Source organism: Oxyura jamaicensis, chromosome 1 (genome assembly GCF_011077185.1).
Source record: "Oxyura jamaicensis isolate SHBP4307 breed ruddy duck chromosome 1, BPBGC_Ojam_1.0, whole genome shotgun sequence".
NCBI classification, from domain to species: domain Eukaryota; kingdom Metazoa; phylum Chordata; class Aves; order Anseriformes; family Anatidae; genus Oxyura; species Oxyura jamaicensis.
In genome coordinates, this window is record NC_048893.1 from 93682186 (window position 1) to 93696280 (window position 14095).

A 14095-nucleotide genomic window follows, 5' to 3' on the forward strand; every position below is an offset into this window, starting at 1 on the left:
TTTAAGGGGACAGCTACCACTACTACCATTCATGCTTGTAGTACAGAGAACTATAAATAATTTGAAATAATTTGTGGATTAGAATCAAACCAAATCACGTGTTAACCACTGCTTTTAAAGAGACTCTTGTTTACTTCAAGAAAACAATCTCATTTCCTTTAAATAACTCCAGCAATGCTGTGACTCAGAACCCTCTGAAATATTGAGCCACTAGAATATATATTTGGCACCACAAAATTGCATGACACTGTATTTAACAGGGCATCCTCCTTTCTGATAGGTTCTTCTTAATGTCATCTCTTTTGTGTGCTGTTGAAGTTTTTGTTCTGACAAGGATGTTCAAATTGCTTTTAATATGACTGGGAACCAAGGTAAAGTACTTCAGCTCACATTAGAAGAGGGATTAGTAGAGCAATTTGTTCAGCCGAAGTGTAATGAACTGCATTTTGGCATCTGAAACTCAAGAGACCTATTCTTCCTTTAAAAGTAAAAATGTATCGTAAAGCTCCACAAGCAGATACCATTCTCCAATTTTCATGAGGTTAAAAAAATGTAATGGGTCAGTGCTTCTTTTCAGGTAACTACCCAGAAATGTTGCAAACATGCTTAAACCTTAGCTCAACCACTTGGGTTACAGCCAGGCCAGCTGAAGAAAGTAGTCCTACTGTATTTTTTCCTTTGTATAGTGTAGCAAAATACATAACACTTGAAGAATAAAAATAAGATATCCACCAAGCCCCAAACCTTCTAATAATAACTACAGAATCAGTTTGAGTTTTCAAGAGAAATTCAGGACTTCCAATCTTTCTACTCATCCTTCTGTTTTCTGAACAGGTCCTACAGGAGGATTTTCTGGTATCTATTAATGTCTAGACACCAACTGAAACTCTTCTCTGCTGTGTGGTACATTCTTAACAGCTCTAACTTCATGCACATCCTCTGGTGTTACACAAGGCTCAGGCTCAATATGCAACTTTTCTATCAGCTGCCAGTGGTCCTCCATCTGTAGTTAGACCAGAGTCCAACTCTGAGACCTCTACTCCTCTACTGACCTCGGCTGAAGTTGTTTGCATTACTGGGCTGGTGAGGACAGGAGGGAAACAAACATACAGGAGATGGGCACAATTACCTCAACAACTACCTCAAGAATAAAAGCATTCCCAAAGTGGTTTTTCTTTTTTTTCACTGACTGAACTGTGGTGTTTTTAGCTAAACACAAACCATATACTACGCTGAAGGGGAGATGAGTTTATTTGGTCCATTGAGTCATTTGGTCTCATTTTGAGTCATTTAGTGCTGTTTTCTTCAGAGCACAAAAATACTTGTTTTCTTTTTCAATTTCTTTCCTCACCTCCCATCACCCCAAAATGTTTACAGACTTACTTCTTTCAATCACAGAGGAAGCAAGGGAAGACAAACAGGACTGATGTGTACTTCTGTGTGCAGGAATGCCTCTCTTTCACTAACCTACTGCCCTCTTATTCCTTGCCACATCTAATAATAGCTTAGGCTAGGTAGAATTATGCCTATGGAGTTATGCCTAATTGTATTTGGTAAACAAGACAATTCACAACATTTATAGATCCTAAAGCTTCTTCTTCTTAAATTGTACAGAGGATAAAATTCTCTCTCCTACCATCATAACCTCTTTTCTTTAATACAGGATCAGGATGCTGACCTTCTCTGTACTGCTATAGCTGTAAGTGCTATAAACCTTTTTGACTTTTTTTTCAGCACTGTAACCAGATGTGAACATAGTCCTCCAAATGGGCAACGGCTGGCACAGACAGTAATCTCAGCATGACTCCCTTCGATTTGTACTCATCGGCTTCTGCTTTCATTTCACGTCTGGGCATTGTGCTTGCTTTCTATGTATTACATTTGTTTGCTTTGAAAACACTTTAGAAATGTTTGCAACAGTAACTCCACATTCATTTAAAACAAAACTGGAGAGCAGTATTGGAATTATGTTCCTTTACCTTCATTATTAATTTTTAAAATTATGTTCATTTACCTTCATTATTAATTTTTAAAAGGAACTCTTTATTAACTTCTTCACCTGGCTCCCTGGGAGTTGTTGGCAGGCTCTGCCTCATGCCAAAGCACTGTCACTCCCAAATTTCTTCCACAGAACAAAATGCCTAAATGATAACAGTGGTGAATCCAGTGAAGTCAGTAGCTGCTACATAGCTAATTTTCATTCTTCTATATCTCTACAGAAGCAAAACAGGGTTTTCCAGAGGTAACAGATCTATCCCTAAAATCTGCTTTTTTTTTCTACTTTGTCTGTACCCCAAGTTTTTCTTTCTAGTTTATCACAGATGATTCTTCTATTCCTTCTGTTCTCAACACTTCTCAGATCAAACAATTTACTAAAAAGTAAACTTTTTTCTTACAAGAAAACACATCTTTGACTAATCATTCCTGCTAGAAAGGCCACATGCCTTTCTTTCAGTTGTTCTGTATGTTCGTGGAAGTAGCTGTGCACTGGTGCAAGACAAGAACAGCTCTGTCTATTATTCTTTTCTGTTTGCTACTAATCATTCCCAAAGCAAGCATTTACAATATGCATTAACATTAGAACACTTTCAGCACTGAATAACCACAACAAAGTCATTCTTGCCTGCCAAGAAATTACAGACAGTATTACACCAACAATCTGACTTCACCCCAGATTCCAGTTCTTCAACAGCTGGCATTTCCCCTAAAAAACTAATTATGGATATCAAAATATATAAGACCTACTTCTTATTAAAAACTTATTAACAAAACAAACTTTCTAAACATACATTTTTATTACAATCTTAAAACAAAAAAACACGTGCTTTTTACTCTTCTTTCAACTTTTTCATATGCTTTACAATGTTTTACCTACAACCAAGAGAGGAAGGGATTTTTTTTCAGATGACAGTAGTGATTCTTATACCCTTGAATACAGAAACTGGAGCCTGATGAAAAACCATAATATGATGTGATTAAAGCACAAAAAGCCACAGCACTGTTACTGCAACAATCTGAGCCTGAAAAGCCTGATTTATTCCTAAGAGAAGTCCTCCTCCTCCTATTACTGGAAGTCTGTAATAACAAAAGGCTCTTAAATCAAGCCTAACTAAAGGATCTAAAGATGCACTTAGGCTTCTTTGTTTTTGCCACAGACTGGAACTAATTCTCAGGTAAAATTGTTTGTCTTCCTTAACTCTGACTGACTTTATGTCATTAAAGCCAACACTGTATAGGTTTCATAGCAGAACTAACGGGAAGCCAGCCGGAACAAACTTCTCATGCCCTTTGTTGTGCCAAAGCGTATGGGTTGTGTACTAGGGGGCTGGTGTACTAAAAGGCACTGGCTTCCTTTCAGGTTAAATTTTTGTCTCTTATCTCAAGGCATGAGGAAGGTCTACTTGGCCCAGCAAGCATAAAATTTATGTATGGCTTTTCATATTTTTACCTAGAGACAGTAAGTAATAGTCTTCAAACTTCCCGAGGTTTCAATATAAAATGTCTGAAGCAATTTTCTCAGCCTCCCAGTGCTTTAGCAGTTTTTCAAACACCCTCTTGTGCCAATAGCCCTCTGTCATTGTCTTTTAAGTCCTTTAAGGCTATGCTGATGTCCAAATATTAACAAGTAAAACTAACATTTAGATCATGTAGACATCTCTTGAATTAGTAGCCTGATAATGAGTTTTGCTGAAGTCCCATGCCTGAATGTCATGACCTTGCTGTTACCTTTGCAGCAGTATATCAGTGCAAAATACAGAATAACAGATATGTTCTAAATAACATTATTTCATAATGACATAATTCCCAAGGAATCCTTTCAGTTTTAAGACTAATCCACAATCTAAAGCTTTGCAGAAAGCATCAAGAGTGGTTCCTATAACAACACGGTCCTTCTTAATGCCTTCCAGCCATTTAATGTAACTGGAGTTGCCTGATAAAATCTAAGCCTCTAAAACAGAGACTCTCATACATCTCATGGTATGTAGTACATACATCAGTATGCTACTACTTATAACTAACTTCAAGATACAACATTATTCTAGAATTCTGATGTCCTAATTACTCACAGCCCATTAAATACAAGGTTCCATGGAACTCACCACTCAACAGTATATAGTATATTTTATGCATTTCAAGAACCTCCTCAATGTTGGGGGTTTTCCTTTCTGCTTCCCCCCCCCCCCCCCCCCTTTTTTTTTTTCATAAGAATTCCTTCTCATATTTTGTTGGAAGGCATCTGTATTTACTGGATAGGAAATAACAACCACATCAATAGCATTTTTCTTTACAAACCATTCCATTCTTTTCACTATCAGAACTTACAGAAAAAAAAAAAAAAAAAAAAAAAAAAAAAAAAAAAAAGTTGCATAATTCCAGCAAGACAGCAATTGTTTGGTGAATTGGACAGAATGTACATTTTTGTTCATCTTGAAAATCAGGAACTGCATCTGTATTATTTTGAGCATATGTCACTACTTTAAAATGAGTAATGGATTTTCCCCTCTGAAGACAGAATAAAATACTGGGCAAGTGAACCAGAGAAGAATGTTTTGATATGTGAGTAGTACTGGGGATGAATACATCTTTGGTGTTTCAGGGGATGAAGTACACAAGGAACTCTGTACTCTTTAACTCCTTTACTTTAACTCCTGTACTTTAACTCCTGCTTAATCATGAATCGACACCGTATTTTGAAAGAGAATATGTCCTTTGCCCCAGAGCTTCAAAACCTGTGCATACACACTCCCAGCAGCTCCACAGTTGTAACTCCTACCTTGCTGGAAGAAGAAAGCTAGTTAATATTCACGGATCACCTCCTCCAAGCTCAAGAGTGATGCATCCTAACAAAGAATAAGCAAAAATGCCACAAAGCCTGCATGGATGAACAAGGAGTTCCTGGAAAAAGTCAAACAGAAAGGAAGGGTCGCCTGGAAGAAATACAGAGAAATTGTTCAAGCAGCCAGGGATCAGGTTAGGAAAGCTATAGCCATTATAGAATTAAAACTATCCAGGAATGCCAAAATCAAGAAGAAAGGCTTCTGTAAGTATGTCAGTGATAATAGGAACACTAGGGAAAAAGTGGGTCCTCTCGAGAAGGAAGTGGAAGACCTGGTTTCCTAGAATATGTAGAAGGCTGAGGTACTCAATGGCTTTTTTGCCTTCACAAGTGCTCTGTCCACATAGTCCAAGTTGCAGGAGGCAAAGGCATGGACTGGGAGAAAGAAGAACCACCCACTGTAGGAAAATAATAGCTTCGAGACATGGAACCTGATGAGACACATCTGAGGGTCCTGAGAACTGGCAGATGAAGTTGCTAAGCCACTATTCATGGTATCTGAGAAGTCACGTCAGTCTTGTGAAGTTCCACTGACTGAAAAAAAGGGGAAACATAACCCCCATTTTTAAAGAGGAAAAAAGAGAAGACCTGGGGAGGTACAGGCAAGTCAGTCTCATTTCTGTGCCCAGCCAGACCATGGAGTAGACTCTCCTGGAAACTATGCTAAGGCACGTGGAATAAGGAGGTGATTAGCAACAGCCAATATGGTTTCACTGAGGGCAAATTGTACCTGACAAATTTGGTGGCTTTCTGCAATGGGGTTACAATGTTGTAACTGTAAGGGGAAGAGCAACTGGCATCATCCATCCAGATTTGTTCAAAGCAATGTACACTGTCCCACATGACATCCTTGTATGTAAATCAGCAAGATGTGAATTGAAGAGATGAACCCCTTTGTGGGTAAAGAAGTAGCTGGATAGTTGCACACAAAGAGTTGCAGTCAATGGCTCGATGTCCAGGTGGAGGCCGGTATAAATGGTGTTCCCTAGTGGTCAATATTGTACTGTTTAACATCTTTGTCAGTGACATGGGCAGTGAGATTGAATACACCCTCAGCAAGTTTGCTTATAACATCAGGCAGAGTGGTGTGGTCAGTACACTAGAGGGAAGAGATGGCATCCAGAGGCACCTGGACAAGCTTGAGAGGTGGGCCTGTGTGAACCTCAAGAGGTTCAACAAGGACAAGTGCAAGGTCATGCACCTTTATCAGGGCAATCCTAAGCACGTATACAGACAAAATATGTCCAAGCATATTTCTTTAAAGAAAAATGAAAATGGAAATGCACCCATGCACCCTACTAAATTGAGTGAGACTCTGTATCTCTGAAGTATTTTGCCTTCTGTCCAATGGTTCAAAGATTTTTTTTTATTTTTATTTTTTAATAAAGAATGGAAATTAAAAAAAAAAAAAATAGGATGACCTCTTCCTGAAGAATAATTTTGCCATATTCTAAGATCCTTTTTCTGTCTTTCCTGCACATTGACGCTGTCTTAAATATGGCTTGGCATAAAGCAAATATTACCCGTCATAATTGTAGGCAGCCTAAACACAGAGGTTCATATTTTAGGCCCCCTATAATGGGACAGATCTAGAGCACTTTGTGCATAGTCAAAATGCACATTATCTTCCTACTGCACTGGGTCAGGCCTCTCCATGTGTAAGAAATTTCATGGAAGGTCTTACCCCCACCTAAGTGTGTGAGTTGTTAATAATCATTCACAATTTTTAAGGATTAAGGTAAGCTTTAGAAATCAAAGACAGAAAAGTAGCATCAGATTCCACTCTAACCACCTGTTGTCTATTCAGAATGCACTGATTCCAACACATCTGGCCTATGAAGAACTCACGGTATAACTTACTGAAGCAGGTATTAGTGTTAGCTAAAAACTCAAGCCCAGGTAAAATGTTTTTGGTGTAGCTCTATAGTGTTTTCTTCCTGTAGGAGAAATTGCAACAAAACAAAAAAAGTATGACCTTGGAGCAGGTCTCCACCTGAAATCCTGGACAACCACCATAGAAGCTGGATGACCTCATTTCCTGTCAAAGATGATAACACAGCAATAATGAAATCATGTACTAGAAGAGAACAGGAAGAAGGGAAAACAAACAAACAAACAAAAAACACTCATCATTATTAACACTCTTTTATCAGCCAAAAAGGGAAAAGAAACTATAACCATTCTAATCCTCGTGTCTATGGAACAGTAGCTTATATATTAATATAGCTATATTAATATAACATATTAATAGTACTTTTATAGTCTAAATTCTCAGGCCTGTTTCTCTCTTCCATCACAATCTCAAGGTGTTTTCAATTCTTGCAGATTGCTTTTGTTCTACAAATGGAAAATACTTTTGATATCTTTGAAAAGTCAAACCAGAAAATATTTGCTTTTTCTTAATACAGCATAGTTTGGTAGAAATATCCCACATTTGGGGAAGGTAGAGGAAAGGAAAAAGCCTTCACGGCTCCTAACTTACCTATACACATTCAAATAAAGTAGATGACCTTTTGCTGTTTGTACTGCTTGCATTACCCGTCACTGTCTTGTCTTCATGTAGGAGGTTAAATTTGAGGATTAGATATCAATCATTTATTTTGAAAATGCCTCCTTTCTACTCCACATACACTGCACAATTTCAGTTTATTTTTATGGCTAGATCCAGAGGCTTTTATAAGCACTTTCACCCAGATATATCCAGAGTTCGTTTTTTTTTTTTTTTTTTTTTTTTTTTTTTTTTTTTTTTTTTCCTTTTTAGTTGTGCCCCTCTTAAAATGCTGGGGAGTTGCAGAAACAGCAGTTCAAATTCCAGTGACTTGTTCAAGCAAGGCAGTCACAGTCTTTGCTAAAACACTTTTTTTTTTTTTTAAGAAAAAAAAAAAATAAAAATAAAAAGAGAGAGAGAGATCTCCAAATGCTGGACAAACTTTACACTACATCAATTACTTTTTTCTTTTCTTTTTGTCAAGATAGTAAATTGCCCATGGAATGTCAAGGGATATTTCTCAAGTGCCTCCAATAAAACTGAAGTGATGAGCTAAATTATGAAAAGGTTGGTTGCAAATACTTGAACCAAAGCCAAATTCTCTTCCCCGGCTTTTAAAGTCTGTTGAAAAAAAAATCCTCATATATTTTGTATTCCCACTTGTTGCTAAAAAGAAGACTTATCTACCAATAATTATTCAAATTAAATGCCAGACTCCAATTTCATAGCCCAAAAAACCCAGCATGAAGTAGCTAACAATTTACTTAGTCACCATTACTACTGAATTAAATGAGAACTAATACTTTCTTAAAAAATAATAATAATAATAATAATAAAAACTTATTTTCATACAAAATAACACTGAAAGTTAAGTGGCACCAGAGTCATAGATCCATGAATAATCAGAGGCAAGTGGATCAGCATGCACTGTAAGCAGTAATACTGCACTGAGCACCACTAAGCTCAAGACCTATTTATTGCCTATGGAACAAACCTCCCAGCAGGATACCCCAAAGGCAGCTTAAGGTCAGGACAGAGCTACCCAAAATGTTAGCAGTTGTGGAAGGGTAGAATGATCCCCATTTATTTCTCGATGATTCACCTGAGGCCCTTTAATGCCCTTCAGGAGACTGACAGATTAGGATCCTACCACAATGATTCAGCAACAAGTTTCTGTGCCTTTGCGCAGCCACCTACAACAAAAGCTTATAACAGTTTCAACCTGGGATGGGAGACAAGACCAAAGCCCAGGATTCCTCTCGTACTTTGTTGTACCCGTAGGATGTGCTCCAAAGCACAGACAGCACAACACTGTTGCATTTAAAGGCCCAGGAAAAAGTCACCCAGTATTTTTCTGTAACAGACAGCTGACATACCAAGTAAAAAGGTTTTCTTAGGAGGAGGCAGCTAACAAGTTTTCTGATTGCCAGTTTTCTTCTGTGTGTATTAGGCTATGCTTCCTTTATTGTCAGTAATGGTCAACTTCTTGCTCTAGTTTATAGTTACCTTTTACATTCTGTTTGATTATTACAGAAATGCTTTGTCATATAATACAAGTAAAATATCACAGTATAGAGGCAGGGCTTGAGAAAGTATTAATGCTCAACTTCATTCCCTGTTTTTTCTAGTACTAAAGTAATACTTAAATGTGTAAAAGGTGACTTTTTATATAGCTTATGAAAGTGCAGTTAAATATTCTCTTTTGTTCACACTGACCAGGAAAGTCATCAAAGCAAGGACAAATGAAAATATGCAGGGAATACAATACTTGATTCCAGAATGTTCTTATCGGTTCTTAATATCACCATAGAGAATTATTTTGTCTCTAGTGCCTATTTCAAGACATTTCATTGTCCACTAGTATAGAAAATATAACAGAAACAACATATTTAGTAAGAAAAAAAAAAAAAAAAAAACTGCTATCATAAACACAGTGCAGTTACTTTTTTGCTCTGAGTATGCATATGGCTTGCGCAGCCCAAATCCAAATTATTACTGCTTTTCACACTCATTTATTTTAGATGCAACCACCTGGTGCATTGAATCATCTACCAGCACTTCCAGTAAACCACGGCATCAGGCTGGCCCCTGATATAATTTCATCATATCATTAACTACACATTTTCTAAGATCTAAAATGAAGACATGGCTCCAAGATACTTAATTTAGGAGGACTGGTATTCCATTAATGAATGTAAAGAAAAGTACAGAAGATTCACTGGATTCAGTGAGGGTTTTTATTTGTGTTGTGGATTGTTTTGTTTTGCGGGGGGTGATTTATTTATTTTTTAAATATTTTTGGTAGGTAAACATTATAAAGGAGCTCTAGAGCCACAAAGAACTCTCTCTCCTGGCACAAGAGACTATTTTCTGGGAGTCTAAGGTGAGATGTGTGAGTTGGTTTGACACATACATTCCCCTGCCATGAAACACCCCTAAGAAAATCAAGCAAATCACTTTTGACCAGCACAGGTCTGCACACAACAAGGTCCTAACATAAAGTTATCACATGCTCTGCAAAAAACTCTCAACCTGGTTTTATGTTGAACTGCTGGTGATTTTACTTGAATTGTTATCTCCTCTGAGGGAATTTATCATGGTGAACACAAAAGTAATGAAGCATTTCTGGCAGCATTGATGGGATGACATACTTAAAACGGGAATCAAACACGCAGCTCTGTTCTCAGCCAGCCAGTTTAACCCCATTTGTCCATTTTGTCTACTTTCAAGAGCAGTGGGAGATAATATTTTCTTGTGAGGGGAGGCAGTAGGAGTGAAAATACTGACTGAAACTCCCTTCAGACTGCAGACACTGTAAGGAACTCAGGATCTGAGCAGGTTTTTAAGACAATTCTACCCTTCACAACCCCAATAATGAGGGAAAGGAGTAAGAAGAGAGAAGCCACTTCCCCTTATCAGAATAAGCTTACCTGAACTTACAAACAATCTCTGACTTTCCAGTGCCTTCATGAATAAGGCAACTAAGATCTGACTGGGTCCCTATCTTCTTTCTTTCTAAGGTACACTAAAGAAACAAGTAGCTCTGAAAGTCAGAATATACATTTTATTAATTGCATTGATATAATGGATCTAGCTTAAATGGAATTAGTTTTTTTCATGGTAGCATGTCGTGCTGTGTTTTACAATTGTAACTAAACTAGTATTAATACCGCTCCAGTGTTTTGGCTGCCACTGAGCATTACCTGCACAGCACCAAGGTTTTTTTTTTATTTTTATTTTTTTTTCCCACTTTGCACCCCAGAGCAAGTAGGTCAGGGGTGGGCAAGAAGCTGGGGGATGGGACACTACCAGCACAGCTGACCAAGCAGACCAAAGGGATATTCCATGCCATATAACTAAATGTCCAGCAAAAAAACTGGAGGGGAAGGGTGTTTTGGGTGAGACAGCCATTTCTCAGAGACTAGCTGAGGATTAGTCTAATTCCAGGAGGTGGTGAATGAGTGCCTTTGTATAACTTTGTTTGTTTTCTCCTTCTCTTTCTTTTACCTATTAAACTATATCTCAGTGTGTGAGTTTTCTTGATTTTGTCCAGTTCTCTCCCCTGTGCTGCTAGGGGGAAGTGAGTGAGCGACCAGGTAGGAGCTTAGCTGCTGCCTGGGTCAACCCACCACAAGACTATCAGAGAAAGTACTCTGAAGCAGTACCCAAAGTACTACTCCAGCCACTTTCTTCCAGTGATCAAGGGAAAGAGAGAAAGAAGAAGGCTAATGTGGCACTGACAGTTCTGAACTGAGACCACTTTTAATAAAATGCATAATTTAAATTAAAGAGGATATCCATTTAAGACAGTCACATTAATTCAAGAACAGAAATTTAATAGAAGGTGTTAACTGAGCTCTATTTTGAACTTGTGTGAAAAAGATGAGACATACAAAAGAAGTCAATGGTAAAGTGAGAACAGCATTTTGTTGCAAAGAAATAAGCACTGACCTATTCTGTACAGCTGCAGTAAGAAACCAGAAGCTTTGCACATACGTAGGCATCACTGAAAGAAATACATATATACATATCCACAACTGTAATGAAGAGGAACATGCAAGAAAACAGCTTCCTACAAAAGGTCAAGGACCTAACAAGTTTTTGAAAGGGACTGGATACTTACAGGGATAGCAAAAATAGCAGTAGTTACTGTACTTGGTAAATATACATTTGGGGAAGTCACATCTAAAGGTTACAGTACTTTTAACCTGTCAGTGATAGTCATGTAACCACTGCTGTTGCTGAATACAGTCTAACAAGGTCAGAGCTAGGTAGGGAAAGCCATCCCTGCTGCACTGATGATACTACTGTTAAAGGCTGAGAAACCTTTCAAAGGCTGCTGGAGGTTTATCATTTTAACTGCACAATACATATACAGTGCATCAATCTCTATTAGTCAGGTCTTGTATTTACTACTAGTCCTTCGGGTCCCATATACTTCTAACAAAACCCTGGAAATGAAAGTGGTTATAATTGTCATTGTATTTCACCCAGATCAACAATATGAGGTCAAATGCTCTTAAAGCAAAAAAATCTGTAGTGACTATGTCTTTAACTTGTGTGAAAATGAATGACTTCCTTCCCGTCAGTAACATTTTCAAATTATTAATATTACTTTAATAATAAGAAAATAAAGAATATAAAGGGGTGCTAGGTCAGATTATCCCACAACTGTGGATGAGTATAACGTCTTCATTGCAAGAAAGTGCATGCATATTGGACGGGATGGGCAAACAAGGAAATCCCATTGTTTCTTAGCATTGATTTTGCTTCCTGTTGTACTCACACAATAAACTGTATGTCACACCATTTAGAAAAAAAATCAAAGCTGATACTGCAATGGCAAAGGTCAGCTCTTCTGCCTTACCTCTTGCACCACTGATCCACTCAACAACCCAGCAGGTAAACCAGTCTTTCTACCTTGCCACAATTTTTATGCAGAAAAGATTCTATTTTTACACCTTTCTTCATATATTTTTAAAGAAACAAAAAAAGCAAACAAACAAAATCCGCACAGTTGCTGTGGCGAGAAGTGTTGCTTAAAACAGTAATCTAAAGCATGAGGATATGTGGGAAAGACAGCTACTGAATCTTACAAAGAGAAGATGGTCCAAAACCCAAACTGATTGGAAAGCCTTCTGTTTCATATAGAAATTAACTTAAAAGGTACCAGATAAAGGGGGGGGGGGGTGGAAATCACTAGCTCACTGCATTTGGTGGGAGGAATAGATGTCTTGCTAATGAGCAGCTTTTCACACCATCCCAGTGAGGTAACATCAATGTAACCACACAGAAAGCCGCACACTGAAACATCTCAGGAGGTAAACATACCTGCCAAACTGTCCACAGTGGAGGAAAGACTACTATACTACTCCCGTTCATTTCTTTCCCTGTGGTGTACAGAAAGCAGAGGAAGGAGAGCAGCACCTATACAAAGTCTGTCACCAGCAAAATTTAAGTGTAGAATTACTTAGTCTCTTTCAATACACAGTCATCTCCTATCCCTGTCATTATTCATGTGTAAATGAACAATAATGTGGCTTGAAAGGCACTGAATAAAAAAACTTCAATTTTAAGTCCCACATATGTGATCTCAAATGATAACATGTAATAGCAACTGCAAAATGTCTACTACCTAAGGAAAGAAATTGAGAAAGTCAGTTGCAGTATGGGCAATCACTCTTCCTTTTCCTTCCCTACCCTGTATTCTTCCTTCTGCCAACTGTATATATATTTTTAATCAATAACTTAATTAAAACCGCTATAATAATATTACCACATTTGTTGTTAATTGTGCAATGCCACAAGTATATTGAGGGCTGTGTGTACAATTGTCATCTCCATTATTTGAGTTTATCCAGCCTCCAGTATTAATAATGCAGATAAACTTAACCAAGATCCATAATTCCTTCATCCAGTGCAATAAAGCAAATGATGCATTTACAGTTTCTCTGTCTGGAGTATTAAGTAATATAGTAAAAATGTCAAGAGCATAGTTTTCTTCCAATTAAGCACACAGAAGAAAGCCTTCTATTTTTAATTACTCTTTTAAATCTCTGATTGAAAAACAGAGCTGAAAATCAGTTCTGGAAACACTGTCAGCCTGATGAAAAAAACACACTTAACAGCCATTGTCTTCATTCAGTCTCATCATATCCAATTTCAAACTGGACTCTCCACCGTTTTTCACTTTTACTTTGAACAGCAAAATAGACCATTGATGAAAAAGGATTTATCCAATTATTATGAGCTAAGTAGCTTTAACTTTCTTTAGATATCCACTAACAAGATATAAAATGACACTTCCCGGACACATCACCAGCACAATAGGGCCTTTATTGATTTTCATATCATGTTCTTCAGTCTAAGACGACTCTCTTGAGGACTCTGCTTCCCAGCAGGAAAAAAAAAAAAAAAAAATGCCTTTTCTATATTTGAATTCAGATCTATTAATGCATTCCTTGCTGGAGACAGTGTCATTTCAGTTCTTTCCCTCTTTAGTTGATGTGTCTACACCTTGCTGGCTCAGTGTCCTAATGGATCCCAGGGTTAGAGGTCAAAGCATGAAAACAAAAAACAAAATTGCTCGGCTTGGGAATCGATAAGAAAAAGACTCTTAACACTCTGTCTAAGGGTAAAATGTGCAACCAATGAGGTGTGATAACTGTGTTCAAACTTTTGCTAAAGTTATAAATAGAGTATCAAATCCAAAAGACGTTACACACCAAAAATAAAGACAAAAAATAGTTAATATTATCATTCAATTTGCA

General features: G+C 37.5%; 1 long non-coding RNA gene across 1 annotated transcript in view; it reads right to left on the minus strand.

The window, feature by feature from the left end:
- Positions 1–2623: 2623 nt before the first annotated feature.
- LOC118160755 overlaps positions 2624–14095 on the minus strand; it is a 28772-nt gene continuing 17300 nt past the window's right edge. Inside the window, exons 2-3 of the long non-coding RNA XR_004747659.1 lie at positions 4775–4841; positions 2624–2704 (exon numbers count right to left, since the gene is read on the minus strand). This is a non-coding gene — a long non-coding RNA (uncharacterized LOC118160755). The remainder of the gene's footprint in view (positions 2705–4774; positions 4842–14095) is intronic.